Source organism: Talpa occidentalis, unplaced genomic scaffold (assembly GCF_014898055.3).
Source record: "Talpa occidentalis isolate TD23 unplaced genomic scaffold, MPIMG_talOcc4v2.1 talOcc4.6, whole genome shotgun sequence".
NCBI classification, from domain to species: Eukaryota; Metazoa; Chordata; class Mammalia; order Eulipotyphla; family Talpidae; genus Talpa; species Talpa occidentalis.
The window spans coordinates 100,435,290-100,453,209 of record NW_023604972.1 but is presented as its reverse complement, the minus strand read 5'-3'; the positions used below and the strand labels follow the sequence as shown (position 1 = coordinate 100,453,209).

The 17,920-nt window shown below is 35.6% G+C and overlaps 1 protein-coding gene across 8 annotated transcripts in view; it reads left to right on the top strand.

Annotated features, from left to right (window-relative positions):
- Window positions 1-778: 778 nt before the first annotated feature.
- The window catches only part of MEF2C (myocyte enhancer factor 2C), a 150,202-nt gene continuing 133,060 nt past the window's right edge, over window positions 779-17,920 (top strand). For 4 of the 8 annotated variants that reach the window (XM_037529260.2, XM_037529257.2, XM_037529261.2 and 1 more), the window contains exon 1: window positions 1,972-2,256. The gene's annotated coding sequence lies outside the window, so the exon portion shown is untranslated. Of the gene's footprint in view, window positions 937-1,969; window positions 2,257-8,602; window positions 8,651-17,920 lie in introns of those variants that run through there. The other 4 variants (XM_054688170.1, XM_054688171.1, XM_054688167.1 and 1 more) reach the window with 3 other exon arrangements.

Here is a 17,920-nt window from a genome sequence, read left to right as displayed (position 1 = left end):
GCCCACTCTTCTGAGAAAAGCTACTCACCATCAAATAGACCCTACAATGAAGCAGGAGGCTTTTTGAATCACACTGTCCCTGTGGATTAAAATAGTCTAGAGGCACAGTGCAGAACTTAACAGGAAATGCAACTAGTCATTGGGTTAAACACATGGTGCCGAAAGGAATTTTTTTAAGTGAGGAAATATCTTTAATTAGCTAGATATTTCAGTATATATCTATTGTCTAGTCTTGTGCATTCAATATTTTTATTTCCCCAATGTATTTTCCCTTTCACGATATTAAAAAAATTAATTTAGTTTAAACATTTTACATCATCTGTCTCTGCTGGCATACAATCTTGTCATTTCATGGTATATTTTATCTTTGGCTTTATTGGGCGTGGCATAATTGGCCAAGGAGGGGGCGGTGCCCAAACTCTAATAGCCCTTCCTAAATCTTGAATATTATTAACCTATTTTTTGGTAAGGAAAGTATTTACTACGCTTAAACCTTAACCTAAGTATCTTCCTTATCAGTCTCCATTTCTGCTTCATGTGCAGCTGAAACTCTTCAGGATGAGTGAAGTCATGAGCTCTCGGATAGGGAAGCCTAATGCATTTGGGAAGTTGGTTTGGTTTACATGTTAATGCCTTGGCTAAAATCCAGTAAGGTGTGGAAGCGATACAGTGGGAGGAGGGAGGGCGACATCTCCGAGGAAGCTGCCGCCTCGGTAAATATCTCCAAACTGATTAGAAAGTTCATGGCCCCGCGATGAAGTGGAGATTTCAATACTGCTCATTTTTCACTCTGGGCACTACTAACACTCGGGGAACGGTTCGGCCTCGCTTTCTCACTCTGCAACCTCCCAGCGTCGAAAGCCGCATTTTCTGGGCGTGCTGGAAAAGCGCGCTGGAATCGAGGGCTGCAGACATCCTGGACGGTGGCTTTTACGCGTGAGTAACTGAGAAGCGCTCGAACCGGTGGAAGAATGAAGTGGTTAACTCGTCTTCAAACCGGGGAAAAGTCACCACAGCAGCTATTAGGGTCGCGCTCCTATTGGTCAGAGGAAAGATCCCGACTTTAAGGACTTTCCTGCTGGCTGGCTCCTGGCGCCCCCGGGGAGCGAGCGAGCGCGCGGCTGCCGGAGCCCCGGCTCCCCGACCGTCCTCCCCGGCGGCGCCAGGAGAGCTGGGAGCCGCTGCTCGCCGTGTTGTCTTGATTTCGTGCAATAAAGAATTGTCATTAGGTTTGCGTATGGCATGTGCCATTACCCCACCGTAAAACTAAAATTAGCAAAATGTCAGGCATGGAAAGATTGATTCACCAAGATGCAATTATCATTTAAAAGTGCTTGATTGAGGTACTGATGTTCAGTGATTTATTCTGCATACCATATACATAATTAAAGTAGTGTAGTGGAGTAATTTATCAATCTAGTTGAGACTGGAGGGGTGAGGAGGAACGGCTGTATGTTTGTTTTATTAAAATGCTCCGAGGTCTAGTCCCGCCCCCCTTTTGCAAGAGTGAAACTGATGATTTCTCCAGCTCGAGGAGAGTCCACGGTCTGGGATTGCAAGGGAGAGAGAGAGGCACGGAGAGAAAAAGGCAGCGCGAGGCAAAGGCAAGGACAAGATCCAATAAAGGGGGGAAAGGCACGAGGCACTTGGTCGGACGTGCTGTTTAGCACCCCCGCCCGTGGGCTCGGTTTTCCCTGCCACCCCCCCACTCCCGCCTCCTCTTCCAATACCCCCCCACCACTCCCCCACCCCGCCCCGCCCGCCGCCTTTTTTACGCGATGTTTCAAAGGCTGCGAGCGGCTCTCCTTTTCCCATTCGTCTTCTGTCACTTCCTTCCTGGACGCAGTTTTCTGGACGAGTCTGGTTACTTTTAATCCGGCCGGCCACTGAGAGCCACTTTCTCCTCCTCCTCCTCCATCTCCGAGAGGTTTCGGGGCGCGCGAATGCGCGGTCCCGAGCGCGCCTCCCCCGCGCGCGCTCCCCCCACCCGCGCGCGCGCGCACACACCTCGTCTCCAGCTCTCTGCTCGCTCTGCTCGCAGTCACAGACACTTGAGCACACGCGTACACCCAGACATCTTCGGGCTGCTATTGGATTGACTTTGAAGGTTCTGTGTGGGTCGCCGTGGCTGCATGTTTGAATCAGGTGGACAAGCACGTCAAGGCTGGACGAAGTAAAGATTATTGTTATTTTTTTTCCCCCTCTCTTAAGAAAGGAAAATATTCCAAGGACTAATCTGATCCGGTCTTCCTTCATGTAAGTACCTCTGACATTTCTCGAGGAAATAGAAGTAGCCGGGGTATTGTCTCAGAAATCTGCATCAGTATATTCCAGCGGCACTGGGTCTATCCCTTGTGCCTTTTTGAAAACTGAAATCGGGGCTTGTTGTTCATTCTTTTCGTTAGATTCCATGATTTCCTTGTTTGTTGCTAAAAGTAACTTTTTAGATAGTCGTATCCGTTCGCCATCAGCTATTGAAATCACTCCTGACTTGTTCTTGTCACACCAGTGTGTTTAAAGTTTCATGAAGTTAGTTCACGTCATTAGCATGTTTGATATGGTGGAGCATGTGGAGACTGGTGGATTTTAATATTTCACAGAATGTTCTGTGACCTTGAAGTACATGCTGGAAGATTTAGCAGTGAGTTCACTGTGGGAAGATGCTCCTCTGAGTCCCCCCAAAGACTGATTTGCTCTGGGTTATGCTTCTGAGCCACTAATTCTTGGGATTAGTTTGAGCGAAAGCTTGGCTGTCAGGATACCTTTGTGCATCTCCTTCCCTCTCCAAAATACTGCCTTGATAGAGGGCTTCTTACTTAATTGGTTTGGACAAAAAATAGAACCCTGGCCATGGTAGTCCATACATTTCACAGTTGGTGTTGGGATTTCTGGATATGTATGCATTGCTGTTTAGGTCAAGTCAAATCCATAGCTGTTTAAAAACAAACAAGGTTAAGTCGCTTCAATTGCCTTCTCTTTGGACTTTGGATGAAAGTTACCAAACTCAGTGATAAAGTTTGGCACAAAGGAAGTCTATCTAGACATGGCACTTTGTTTATTGTGTTATTGAATATTATGCAAGAATTTATTAAATTTAATACTGTTAATCTCCAGCATATGGTTATTGATTTCTTAAAGGGAACTCTATCGGAAACATTTCTGACCATTCTAGGTCCAGTAGTTAGCATTTCGGGGAAAAGCCTTTTTTCTTCATATTTTAGGAATGTGTCTTGGGTATAAAATACCTTTATATGTAAATGCTGACAGTATAATAAGTCCAATCAGGCTCTCTGCCAGTTCTTTAACTGGTTCTCAGTAGAGAATTGCTTTGACACAATGTGCGTTTTACTATTGTAAATCTGATACTAACTCTAATAGTAATTGTCTTGTAAAATAGTTAGTGACTGCATATATTTTCTAAGTGCTATAAAGGGAACTCTAGCCACCTCATTATGGCAGTCAAAAAAAGTGACCAACCTCTCTTGCACTGGCACCTTGCAGTGGAATTGTGGTTGCAGAGTAAAGATGTTTATGTGGCGTATAATAACTCCAATCCTTAGAGACTTGGAAGGACATGGAAATGTGACCACCTGTGAACCCCATTTAACCTCTGGATTGCATACTAATTTTAACTTTAAATAGATTAGTAATCTCTGATTTGAGACTTACCCATCTTAATTAATTTTTAAAATAATGAGTTTGGGTTAGTCTTTGAAAATGCTCCATATGCACCAAAACGGCACAAACAGTATTTTTTTTTTTGTTTGTTTCTCCATCATCAGTTTTGGTTAAATGCAATGCAGTTAATATGCCATATTATTGTCTTCCAGTGTATTCATGAAATTATTAAGTTAAAAGAAGTAGCTCTAAAGCAAGTGGATTCAGAACTTGACAGGTAAAATGAGATGTATCTAATCTAATATCCTACCTCAAGAGGAGAAAAAATCTCTTATGTCTCATTCTATTTGTAGGAAAGCACATTTGGATATATATTCCACTACTAACTCAATTATAAAGGTGTTCATCCAAACAGACTTTAAATTCAGTTTGTTTAAAATACGGTCCCCCAGTCAAGTTAAAGAGACAATAGTTGGCAGTTATCTTTACTTTGAGTTTTACAAAACTTTATAAAAGTGACTGTTTTTACTAATGTCATTCACACATCTTTGAATATTTGTGTCATATTTTCCAGACTTCCAGTATTTTACTTCATTCATTAGTTACGCTAGTCACGTTCTGATTGCTGCGTATGTATATGGAATACATTGAAAGACAATATTAAAGCTGCAACTTTTAAAATATTCATTTGTTTCTTAGGTTTAAATGACATATGAGCACTTTTTAGTAAAAAGCCAATTTTCCATTTTTTCTGGGCTGTTCATACTGTAAAAGTATGCAGTCAGATATATAAACTTTTCAAAATAGAAGCACTTTAACATTAATTACATACAATTTAAATAACAAGAATTTGCTGCACCTTGCCTGTTTTCTTCTTTGTAAGCATAAGCAATTTTCAAAATTTAGGGAAAATGATCCATACCAATAGAGAAAAGGGTTATCTGATGATTCAAAATTGAATCCTGAAAAAGCATTATGTTTTATATTTTTCAGATGTCTATGTTTTTTAACCTTGGCCCTCACTTTATCGAATCAATAAATTGCATAACACTACAGTCAGACCTTTCTAATACATGATTTATTGTATTTAAATTTCTTCTATAAAAAACTGAGCTAAATAACTCCCTGGCATATGTGAACATTGTATTTCAAAACTTTCTTTTGTTTATTGTAGTATATTTGGTTTTACTTCCCAACTCTAGATGCGGTATATTTTGAGCCTGTGAAATCTCAGAAAGTGACAAAAATGGGGAAATATCATTGCATCAACATTTGTGCTACATAATAACAAAAATATATTTATTAACCCAAGAACCTTGGTTTCAGGGACATAATTCAAAACAACATGGTAGAATTTCACTTGCAATTAGGGGTCACAGAGTAGACTTTATTGACAAAGTTCTACTTTTTTTTTTTTTTTTTTGCAAAAGCACATCCTCTGAGAAAATACCATGCTAATTAATATCTAAAACTTACCAAAGACATATGCTCCTTTTATGAATATAGTGATTGCCTGGACACAAAGGAAAGATTTAATCACTGGTGTTCAGTCGGTGTGCTGCATGTAGAAGGATAGGTGATTAAAATCCCCGTCCTCTGCACTGTACCTTAATCTCATGGGTGCGTGGACTGCCCTGCACTCTGTAAAGCCTGAGTGTTCACTGAAATCTGTCATCTTTAGGAAATCAAACCAGATTACAGGGGCGATTCACAAAACTAGAAGCGACAACACAGTCTGTGCACCTTACAAAAGGCGGATTACGCAGTTCACATGTTATTTTGATAGGTCAAAGATAAAAGCTGATTGTTGAGGAATGGCAAGACACTCCAATTTCAAATGATTGTTAGATAAGTATACCACAACCCTGTTGCTTCATCGCTAGGAAGAGTCATTCAAACAGTGGAAAACTCCGTTTTCAAATGACAGGCTTTCAGTAGTGAAGTAAGAGAAAACGTGTCCTTTTAAACAATACCTTCATTGCTTAAATTTTTAAGTTCTACCACTTCTTTATGAACAGACACTGAATTCTGGCTGCTTATGTGAAGCAGTTTTGATAAGGCTTAATTGTGTTAGACATTTTCAGAGGTGCTGCAGAGAGCACCGAACAGTATATGACAGAAATGAAATGTATCCTTCATGGTATTGAGAAACTGGGTCGAAAATGCACAGTAGTCAATAGGCATTATGTTATTCTGCTACCAGATATATTCTTTATAAAAACATGTAATTACATAGTTATGAAAGCATGCATTTGAAGTACATCTTGATAGATGTTTATTGGTTAAATAATATATATTTCATGAGCGTTATATAAAGATCATTCTTCACAAGAGAATATGATGTTTTGAGAGTTTATTTCAGAGAATAAAGTTTTGGGTTACATATTGACATTTGAAAAGCCTAACTTCTTACACATCTAACACCACAATAATTTCTTACTTCTTTGAAAATTGAAGTCCTTTTTTACCCAACTGATGCCTCCTAGTGTTTCACACAATAAAACACTAATGAGTCACCCATAAATGTAAACATTGCATTTTCATTGCCTATATCTTCCGTGATACATAAAATTAATATTTATGTGTTTAATTTTCTGTGCATTATTATCACAAGGTAGGAAATTCTAGTGAATGAGATGTTTCATCAAATTGGTTTTGTGGCATAAACTTCCAGATTTTCTTTGACCATAACAATATCTTACTAAGTTTTAATAAGTTTATCACCGTCAGTTCCAGTTTATAGAGTCACTGTTTATACTTACTCTTATTCTAAGGCAAAAGACATAGGCAGAAGAGCTGAGCTTCCATTTTGTAGGCCTGAAAATTACATAGCTCAGTTCATCTGTGAATGCCTGATGAACAAATTGCAGTGGGACTAACCATTTCATTTAAACACTAAACTATCTTAAGAGAGAAAATTTTGCGTCTTCATACTTGCAAATTTCTCTGTAAAGTTGGAATAAAGAAAAGGGCTTTAGAAAAGATAAAAGTAAAGATTAATGTACAAATTCCCACGAATATGGAGTGTATCACTTTATTAGAAGACAACAACAAAAAACTTGTCTTGGGAGTATATTATCCGACATAATAGAAGGCAGATTTGTAAAAGATATAACTTCTCATGCCCAGAATATTGTCTTAATGAGTAGAAATTAGTGGATACCAATTTTGCTGTGAGTCTTCTGTCTTAGGACAGAATGAGCATAGACTTTCGATATCTTTGTACTTGGGTGATTTCAAATAGCTTTCTGATTCTATTTCAAAGATGGATACTTTAGTTTCTGATTCTTTCTCTTTAAAATCTTTAGAAAAGGAGCAGACATTCCCTTGATGGGTCTAAAATTCAAGGGATGCACTCAAAAATTCCTAACATTTCTGGGCCTCTTCCTGAGTTGTCAGACAACACACAGGTGCACAAAAAATTGACAAATTTCTTCCACTAATTTCTTCTAACACTTAACAAGTGTTCTGAGCATGTAAACAACGATACTAGACTAGATGTAGTTCATGTCTATTACTGTTTCCATCCTTACGTCCTCCTGAGTCTAAACACACAGCATTTTCACAGTATTTGACTCGTATTTCAGATTTTCCCATTTGGTCAATACGGTACTATTACAATTCTTGCATGTTGGACACATTTCAAAGAATGTAAGGGGGTGTGTTCCTTTCGTTCAAGGAAGCAAACATGTAGAAAGGGGTGGACCTTTCCCACAAGAGCCACATTTCTTCCCTTGGAGAATTGAAGCAAATATGCAGTATGTAAGTGAATAACAGCATGAGAAAAAACAATTTCTAATGGTCTGCTATAGTTAGTGAGCAAAGGAAACCGTCAGGTTTTGTTTTTTTTTTTTTTTTTTAAGCAGTTCTTATTAATAGCCTTTCTCACACTGAATGCTGGAAAATGTCTGAAAGTTTTGCAATTTTAATATCATTTACCGTCTCTAAAGTGGATTAGAATTTGTTTGGGTTTTGCTCAAAACAAGAATTCAAAGATAACTATTTTGTTTTGCAGATATATTGAGATATAAAGAAATAAAAGGAGTGAGAAACACCCACCCTACCCACTTCTTTCTCTTAAGTAGATAGCATCAGTGTTTTTGTCGGTTGTTTTTGTGTATGCAAGGAAAATAATTTAAAAAAAATTGTATAACAAAGAATACCATTGTGAAAAACTAAGATTATAAAAGAGATTATCCAATGTAATATTACCTCACATTTCTTTGATATTATTTTAATTTTAACTGCAAAAAGAAAAGTCATATTCCTATTAATTAGGGAAATCATGTGATAACCCATTACATAAATTCATCTTCTGGTTTCAGATGATAATATGAGTAACATGTGTCATCATCATAATGCATTTGTTGTATATTGTCATTCCACTGCCTAAGTTAAATCTCTGCATTTATCTTTTAACTATAACCTGTGTAAACAAAGTTCAAGTACACATGGAGAGAATCTTTTGAGCACATTATAAAGGAAACTGGTGACATTACAAGCCATAAAAAGAGTAAGCCTATTATGGGCAGATTTCTGCAGGAATCATTACTCTTTAATAATGCAGATGTTGTAGAGACTTTATTAATTCTTAATGCTGTAAATTTGAAATGAATGAAGCACTGTTGTTCATCCTGCAACTGGTTGCGATTCATGTAGAATGACAGTGCAAATCTTCAAATAATGATTTAAATAATGTACCTTGAACTTGTTTTTAGAATCTGGAGAAACTGATCTGTGAAGCAGTCCCTGGTGAAAACCTCCTTTTCCTAAATAGCATCCTGAGTGTGGTCTGGTTTTCCTCTTGTATCTTATTGTCATAGATAAGATGCATGTAAAGAATTCATACAGATTATTCTCAGATACTGTGGATTTCTAGCATATTGGATTACATTTTTTTTGATTGAAGGATAGTAGGTTTTTTTCCCCCCAAACAGCTAAAAACTACCCCTCTCTTTTTTTCACATGTCTGCGATTCTTTCAGCAAGTTAGAAAGACAGCAAGAGAATACACGTTTCCTGGAACCCTGAAGGTGGGCAGCTTTGGTTTTAGATGTGCTCATTTAATTACAAAGTTAGAAAATAGACCCGCTAATGTAAATAAGTGGGAACAGACAAGGAAATTAGATGACTCCTTAAGAGAGTAAACATGACTTTTTAAAACCATCTAATTAATTGTTGACCATGCATAAGGTGTACAACCATTGGTTATCATGGCAAGTTGGTATTATTATTTAATGTAATAGGAGAGGTTGGGATTTCTTTAATTTTGAAGATGTGATTATTTAGCAGAAATATCCACTGGAGCATTTATTTTTAGAAATCATAGTCACACAAGGAAGCCTTTATAGAGCCCACTACCTAATTGCAGTCGAAAATCTCTTTAATGAATGAACATATACACATACAGAAGAACACACATTTTAAGATTATAATGGAGGACCAATATTTTAAAAAAATTGCCACGTTCTTTATATCCGAACAGAACATACGTGTCTCAGCAGATGTTTTAAGTTATATCCTTCATGTAGGTGAGTCTGTAAATGTAGCATTTAACTTAAATGGCTTTGTGGGAAGGTAGTTTGAGGAGTTTAAAAAGGGAAAAAAAAAAAACCCTCCAGTTACTATAGTTTCAGCACTTTCTTTTTAAAAACAGTAATTACACTCAGAATAAAGAAAGAAAAATAAACTCTCTTAATTCTTTAGAACATCCTCAGCCTCTGAGGTAGCGCGATGGTGTATTTTTATTTCTGAATATGCAGAGCAGGTACTGCAGCTGAGCTACAATATGAAAACTTCCTGGCTGCAGACCAGATCCAGTGCACACTGCCACATCGTGAACTTCCCCTCTTCTGTCTCGAGTGATTTCAGCCCCAAGTAATGTCCTTTTTTCCACTTGCATACGCTAGAGAGCACAGGGCCTTCTTCCTGGGCAATTGCTTTGGGAAAGGAAAAGCATGTTTCCCTTCTCTAACTTGAAAATTCTGCCTTAAATCACTAAGACAATAACTGTAAAGTGGATTCAGTACGTTTCCCTTTTTTCCCCTATAAAAGCAGTTTAGAATGCATGAAATGATAGGTGTAAGATAGAAAATGAGACCTCTCCCCCCACCCCCCACCCCTACACAAGCAGGCCCAATCAAATGTCTGTATTTTTGTTTTGTTTTATTTTGGAAAGAAAAATATAATGTTTTCTTTTCAATGAAGCCTGTGCATCATATTCCACATGTGTTAGGTCACTTTATGATGCAAATTAACATTGAATTTTTTTTTTATTTATCTCGGGAAATAGCAATGATCTGCCACAATATGTGACTATGGTAATTTTTATTGATAAACACAATTTTAATGATTACTAGGTGAAAATACAGAGTACAAAGAGAAAATATGGGCTTTAGTTTTCAGGTTGGATTATGCTCTTCATTTGAAAGGTTAACAGTAGAAGGAATGTGCTTATTACCATGAAAAATAACTTAACTGTGTATATAATATTCTTTGTATTTGATAGAGCAGACTGAAAGCTCATATTTCTCCTTGTAAAATAAAGTTTAAAATGGTTAAAACCAATCTTTAATTACCAGTTACATTTTCAACTGTTACCATTTTGATTATTTTTAAATCCTATTAAAAAATAATTTCTAACTTCCATGGGTCCTTTCAATCAGTAGCAGAATTCTCATTTGTGTGAAGTGTAGTCAAATTATTGCCAGCACACCTTTCTAAAACTAACTTTCTCTTGTAGGAATATATTAAATGGAAACTCTAAGTAGAAAGTGTTACTACATAATAAATATTTGTTCCAACTTTATTTTTAAACTATTGATTTTTATAGTGTAAAAATAGTGCATACATGCTAGTTTAGTCATTAACCCACTAAATCAGCTATTAATTGCCTATATAAAATTTACCAAATCAGACCAATGGTTCCATGTAATTTAATTTTATATCTCTTTAAACTAAACTAGATAAGAAAGGTAATTTTAATTATGTTTAAGTATCCCAAACTATTTTTTGTGGATGCAAATGTTTCCTAACAAAGTGTCTAGAAATTAATACAGCACACATTTTAAATTGCATCAGGTAGCTGAGAAGAGTCTTACCACAATGGCCTGTTCTTGCCATAGGTGTTATGAGCAAAGGCCCTACATCTGGCACAGTTTCAATGCCCATTAGCAAGGGGGAAAATGTTCAACTTGTTTTTTGCATATGTTAATATACATAGGAGTCAGTAAATTTTTGACATATATTTCTTACAAGATTAGACATTCTATTTTAAAATTCAGATTAAACCTTAAATCTACATTTTTACTTTAGAATATGGTTTAGGACTTCTTTATCTTCTCGTAATTTTCCCGATCCGTAGGATAATTTGAATCACCATTCCTCGATAAATATTGTTAGACACATTGTAAAGTTTCAGTTGGTTTAATATGTGCTCTGGATGAATTTTTTTAACTAGAAAATGGATAATTTTGCTAAATAATATAAAACTTATAAAACTCTACTTGATTAAAACATGAATCTCATAGAGTTTCCTGTAATAGGTAATTCTCTGGGCAAGAATTAAATACAATTTTAAACTGTGCTAGCCAATACAAGTACTTTTTTAAGGTACCTCATTTCCATTCATATTTGAGGGGTCTTACTAAGTTGTTGGGTGGTCTTTAAGTAAAGGTTTTGTGGTCTAGAAAGTAGTCTTTCCAACTTTCTACACTAACAGTTAATATGTGAAAAGGGTATAAACCAGAACTAATTCCATCAGGATTATTTTTCTTACCTTAATGAGGATAAACAAACCTGGCTACTAAAAAAGGTGTATCCATTTTGTTCATGTCTAGTATTTATCGAAAGGCCACTTTGTCTGGGTAGGTTATAGATTAAAGAAATAATTTTGAATATATTTTTCTTTCCTTTAACATTTGAGTTTTTCTCCCCTTACATACACCAAAAAAGCAGTTCTCGGCATGGCATGAATAGCTTTGCAATGGGCCAGCTGAGATACTTGGACCCCTAACTTGTTTCCCTATAGCCTTTTGGTGGAATGCATCACCAATGTCCCTTCTAGGACTGTTAGCTCTTTCTTGTTTTAGAGTGAGCACTATGTGATATTTTTTCATAGCTTCAAAAATCAAAAATTCTTGACTTCACCCCCCCCATTTTTATTGTTTTTATTGTTTTTGGATTTTTTTTGTTTTTGGATTTTTTCCTGAGTTCCCTTATTGCTTCAAAGTACCTGGTATTGTGAAAGCAAGTGTACTTTCAACTTGTTTTGACTACATGTGTGAGATCATAGAATTGTTTCAGGTGTTCATTTATCTCCCTATACTTGAGAGATTGATGTGGTTCATTATAGCCCAATGCCATGTCATGAAAGAGCTCTAGATACTGATCTTGAAACAGCAAAGGCTACAGGATGGTGTCTTTGTAAGGAACCACCGACAGCTTTAGAGTCAGTGGATGGTTCATCCACGGCAAAAATTCACAGCATCTTGAAGTCTCAGGAGGTGATATGGTTATTGGATTAGTTAAACCAAATTATGGCATTCTTGATGTTCTGTAAAGTGTTGGGCCAAAACTTCAAAGTGTGTGTGTATGTGTGTGCATGTTGGTGTTTGTAGCAGGTGCAAGCTGGAAGAGATTAGAGAGAATAAGAGACAAAAAGCATAAGAGAATGAGATGAATGCAAGAGAAAGAGAGAATCCGTTCTTTTGATTTGCAAGCATAAAGAACTTGAGGATCCCATTTCCATATTTGATCTCTTTATTTAATTACATATGTGTGTACTTTTAGACATACAGGTCCATAGCAATGGAGAGTAATAATTATTATTATTTTTTTAATTTTTTATAGATTGATTTATTTATACAAGCACTGGGGTACAGGCCAGAGGCGCGGGAGGGTGAGAAGATTCACCAGAGACAGAGTGGGGAATAGAACAGGCAGACGGACCAAAATACACTGCTGAGAGGAGCAGAGGGCAATACAGGAGAGGTCTGTCGTGCCATGTGGGTATCTCCCTGGGCGGCCGGAAATCGAACCGGCAGTGTGGGGGCTGCAAACAGCCCCACAGCACTGCGCTCAAGCCGCTGTGCCACTGGGGAGGCCTGGAGAGTAATAATTAAAAGCAAAGACAAACTGGGTTCAAAATCTAGCCCCTCAGTTACTGGTTAGTGTTATTAAACAGTTTATTTAACTGCCAGAAAGTCTCAGTTTCAGCATCTGTAAAATGGGAATCATAATATGTCACCCACTCTTACAGCTGTAAAGATTAAATGGGATAACACATATAAAAGCACAGTGTCAGTGATCATTAATTAGTAAATTATCACAACAGCATATTTTAATCATTGTGATGCCAATAGTGACCACTAGAAATGCTTAGTTGGGATGATTATTTTGAACTTTTTTTCCTAGTGATACTTTCATACCTTTAAAATTGGGTCTATTTCAGGGCAAGTTTCTAACTGATGCAATGCTAGGTCAATGCTGATGATTGCTAAGTACAGTATACGTCTTTTTCAAGAAAATCAAAACCTTTCACAGATCAAATGTTATTAAATAAATATATTATTTTTAGAACCAGAAATGGAACCAAAGAAACAAAATAGTTTCATCCAGGAGTTTTAAAAATCATTTATTGAAAATGCTGAGTTCCAGATTGATGATTGCTTTGTTTTACCAAAAGTTCAGTTTAGAGGAAATGTTTGGTGTAGATAAAGTTATCAATAGCTGGTTTTTGTAGTGAAAAGAGCTTCACCTAGAATACTAAAGATTTTTTCCCCTTAGCATTACTATTATCTATTATTGAAGAATACATTAGTATTCTTAATTTTTTAACATAACAAAATTCTAATTGTATGTGGAGATAGAATTATTTTACAAAGAATGAGTTTCATTTTACTCATCTTCGTATTTCTACACCACCACTCTTAAATACAATAGGTATTCTGTAGATATATGTTGAATAAATTGATGAATTGTATTTAGTCATAAAGATAAAATTCATTTTTAATTGAGTAGTTAAATAGATAAATAAATGGCATTCCTATTATCCTTTATCCCAAATTTAAAGGGTTGTTCATTTTAATTATAGTTTGTCAACTTTAAGTGGATGCATGAATGAACTTATTTTAATTTGGGTATTTTTCTTCATGTGAGACTAATGCAGATTTTAACCTGAAAATTATGACTTTTGATGGCACAAATAAATAAATTTAGGTAATATGTGGATGAAAATGGGGATATTTCAAGTCCCACAGTCTGTTTACCGCTGTTTTGCTCAGCTGTTATATTCACTTAATTTCTGAAAGAAATTCATATTTTGGATGACAGGTAATGTCGACGAGACCTGACCAATTTAGACGGCCTGTGGCGTTGCAACCCCTGAAATTATTCTCATGCTCTTGAATAATGCCCCTCTAGTGTGCACCTTGCATTCCAGCTCTCTTTTCCATCCTGTTTTAATGCCTGGCTAAAGAGTGCTCAGTGCAAGGAATACTTGCAGAGTGGACTTCCCTATGGTAAAACAGCATGGACAGCTCCCAACACTGCAATCAAGGATGCCTCTAAAAGCTTTAATTTAAAAATAATAATAATAATAATAAGTCTGCATGAAGATGATGGAGCCCTCTAAGGCACATGGGCTTAGAGAATTATTCCCATCTGCAACCCCCTCCCCCTGCTTAGTAGCCCTTTCCAGGGTTATGATTACTGGAAAATGGCTGTTAATCACCAGATTTTTTTTTTTGACTGCAGCTGCTTCAGTCAGACTACTAATCTATTAAACAACTTCATCTCCAGTTTAAAATTTGCATTGTATACTGTATAGAATAAATTTTCATTGTAATCACAGCATCCAAGAGAACTTCCTGATAGGATTTATAGAAGCGCATTTGTTTTTATGTATGGACCTCTCTAGTGCTATTGCGCCAACTGTTTAAACAATACTGTGGTTGATCAGCATAAAATAAAATATTGTTGCACTATTGAGTGCAAGCAGCGTTTACAATAGTCACATTTGCAGAATATTTCAATTGTGGCATTTTTAACACTTGGCAATATAATACCCACATAATTCAAATCTTATCCCAGATATTTAAAATTTGACTTGAACCTGAAGGGTTTTTAGAAGTTTAGTATTCTTGTACCAGACTGATAGAGGGGTTTGGCCTGTTTTACTACTCTAATGCTTCTTACATTTGCTATAAATTGAAGAAATAATCCAAAACCTTAGTCAATATTTAGTGCTGAGAGAGGACAAAACAGCTCTAATTTACAAAAGATCCCTTTAAAACGGATTCGTATATGTAAAATTGACAGGCTAGGCGAGGTGGTTGGATGAAGTTCACATGTTGGAAAGAATGTTTCAATTAAAGTTGAGCACTTTCTCTTCCAGGTCTTTTTTTTCTCCATTTTTTATTTGCTGTGCCAAGGTATCCATGTGCGTTTTTCCACTGTCATCTGGCTCATTCCCAGCAGATGCACACAATCTGTTCTGCTGTCACTAACAGGGTTCGGTTTATGAAAAGAATGTGTCAGAACATGCCACTATAGTCACTTTTACAGGTTTTTTTTAAGAGTAACTGAGAATATATGCATTGCCCTAGTTTTATTGTACTCAGCCCTTAAGAGATTTCTAAGAAACTTTTATAATATTCATAAACCAAAAGCGTTCTTCCATATATGTTTTTGGCCAAATATTTATTTTTCTAAAATTTCACAAATATCTTTAATGATGAACAAAGTGTATTGTATTTAAATTTAAAAGTAGGTTTGTATAGAAATGTTTAAAATAAAGCAGATTTCACAGGAATCAAATTTACAATTTGGAAATTTTACTGCATAATCACAGACATGTGTCTTTTATAAATTTTCCTTATGTAGAAATATCAAAAAGATATATCACAGTCCTTTTTTCCTACTCAAATCAAGACTTTATTTTAAAAAATATTGTGATAGACTAAGGTATAATCATAAATATCAATTATTTGACTTGATAATCTTGGTTTCCGTAAATCCCTGACATCAAGTTAAACTAAAATCAATTAAACTATCAAACACAACCTGATCCAGCTTAGAGACACTTGATAAACTGTGCTCTCTCAAAACAGTGTGACAGTTTTCTTTTGTTCACATTTTAAAAGCATAATAGGTAAATATTTCGGAATTTAATTTTAATTTATTAAGGTATCTCTAGTCCTGTCAACTCTTCTTAGTAAAAATTCAGGCTTTTGTGGTCTTCATAGAAAAATTTTTCTGGTTTTCTGCAAATTTTAAAAATTTGAGCAATGAAAACCTGCATTCATTCCTGAAATAATGAACTTGTTAGCAGAATTTGAAGTTTTACATGTAAGTACATGCAATAAATACATAGATAGATAGATAGATATGCTCCTGCAGATAAATAATACACATGTATACATTTTGTATACAGATAAGGATATTTAAATATTTCTTAGAATTGAAGGTTTTAGATCGTACTTCAGTGCTAATTTTAGATTTTTTAAATAAATTTTCTATGATAAGGGACTCAAAATTCAGGAAAATTAAACATTTTTATCAGAGTTATAGTTCACATAAGCTAAAAAATGAAGATTCAGAAACTATAATGATCACTTCTACAAATTAAGCATAAATTATATATATTCATATAGGAAAACTCATTTCTATATAAAGAAAATTTATGAAATAAAATTTAAGTCATGCTTTCTGTCAAAATTTTCTGATTATGGAATTGATGTATTGTCACATAAACAACACAAATGGAATAAATTTTCAAAACAACCTTTCACATATTAGTAAGGAAGTAATTAATTTGAAACTTATGACTCTGTTGTCCCAATATAAAGATTAATCACTAAATTATCTTTCTGGTGTTTTACCACATAGTTGTGATAGTGAGTTTTCTTAATACCTGAAAAAAGGAAGGCCTGTTCATTATATTTCAAATATAACTATATATGTCTATCATAAGTTGATTTGTAATGTTGTGATGATATGAACAAGGCTGATGTATTTAGAAGAGTGATAAAGGACAGATCTGGAGTTCACTTTTTCTTGCTAGGATTTTATCTATAACTTTACGTATCAGATTACTTACTTAAATATTACTTACCTATCAGATTAATTGTAGGTACTCAAATGACTTGAGTTTTTAATGATCCTGAATATTTGCTCTTGGGCTAAAAAAGACAACTCTACCCCAAGAATCACAGGTGGTGAACCGAATAGAAAGTTCAGTTGAACCCCATGGAATGTGGGAACCTCTAGGCCATCAGTAGCCGGGGTAAAGGAGAGTTGATATTGTAGGTGATAAGATGGTGGACTCAGCTTCTCTGACTACTACCAGTTTAGGGAGAGGAGCCAAAGGAACTGGAAGACAACCAAAATCTTTTCTGAGGATTTGAATGTATACAGGATCATTTCAAGGCAAAGCTCTATAAGCAAACTTAATTATATGTATCCTGAAAGAATAATCTTATTTCTTAAAGTACAAATCCAGTCCTAAATTGCAAGCGGGGGGGGGGGGGGAGAAGGCATATCCCTCTTAGCCTTTAAAATACTTTATAAGTATTTTAAAATATCAGATCTCCTAAAAAGGTAGGCTCTTTACTTAATACTGCCTTATATAGAAATAATCAGAATCTTTTCTTAATTTTATTTTTTAAAGTTATAGGGAAAAAAGTTTTGAAATTTGAAATGTTCTGGTTCTCTCATATGTGGACTAAGGTCATGTTACCTCAAAAAAAATTTCTGAATTTTGCTAGTTGCCTTAGTTTCCAACATGGATGGGGATGGGACAGGAGTGTACCACATTCCTTTCTGGTTTGGGAGGTAATTCTTTGCATTTGCTTAGTCATAGGTCTTTTTCGAGCAAAGACAGATTATTTTTGTAAAGCTGTTCCTAAAACATGTATTATTCATAGACTAAGAAACCCATCAAAGCATCTCACTGCACATGTAATGATAGGTTGGACTGCAGTGACCAGAAGGCTCTCCACTCAGCTTTCTTTAGGGAATTTAAAGACAGTTGTATCCTTTTTCCATCTGCATCAACATATGTTGACCAGTTGGTTTTCAATTCTTGCTGGCTTGGTGTGGTTGGAAGTAAGACTGATTTTCTATAAATATAATTGATACTTTCAACTATGACTTAGGAATTCCACTTTTACTTTTATCCAGCATCACTTCTCAAGAATCTCTAATAAAGGTCTAAGAACTTTCATGATATATGTAAAAAATTTATATTGCTCATTTGAAAGTATTGTTAATTTTGACTATTTGCAGATAATAACAATCATAAC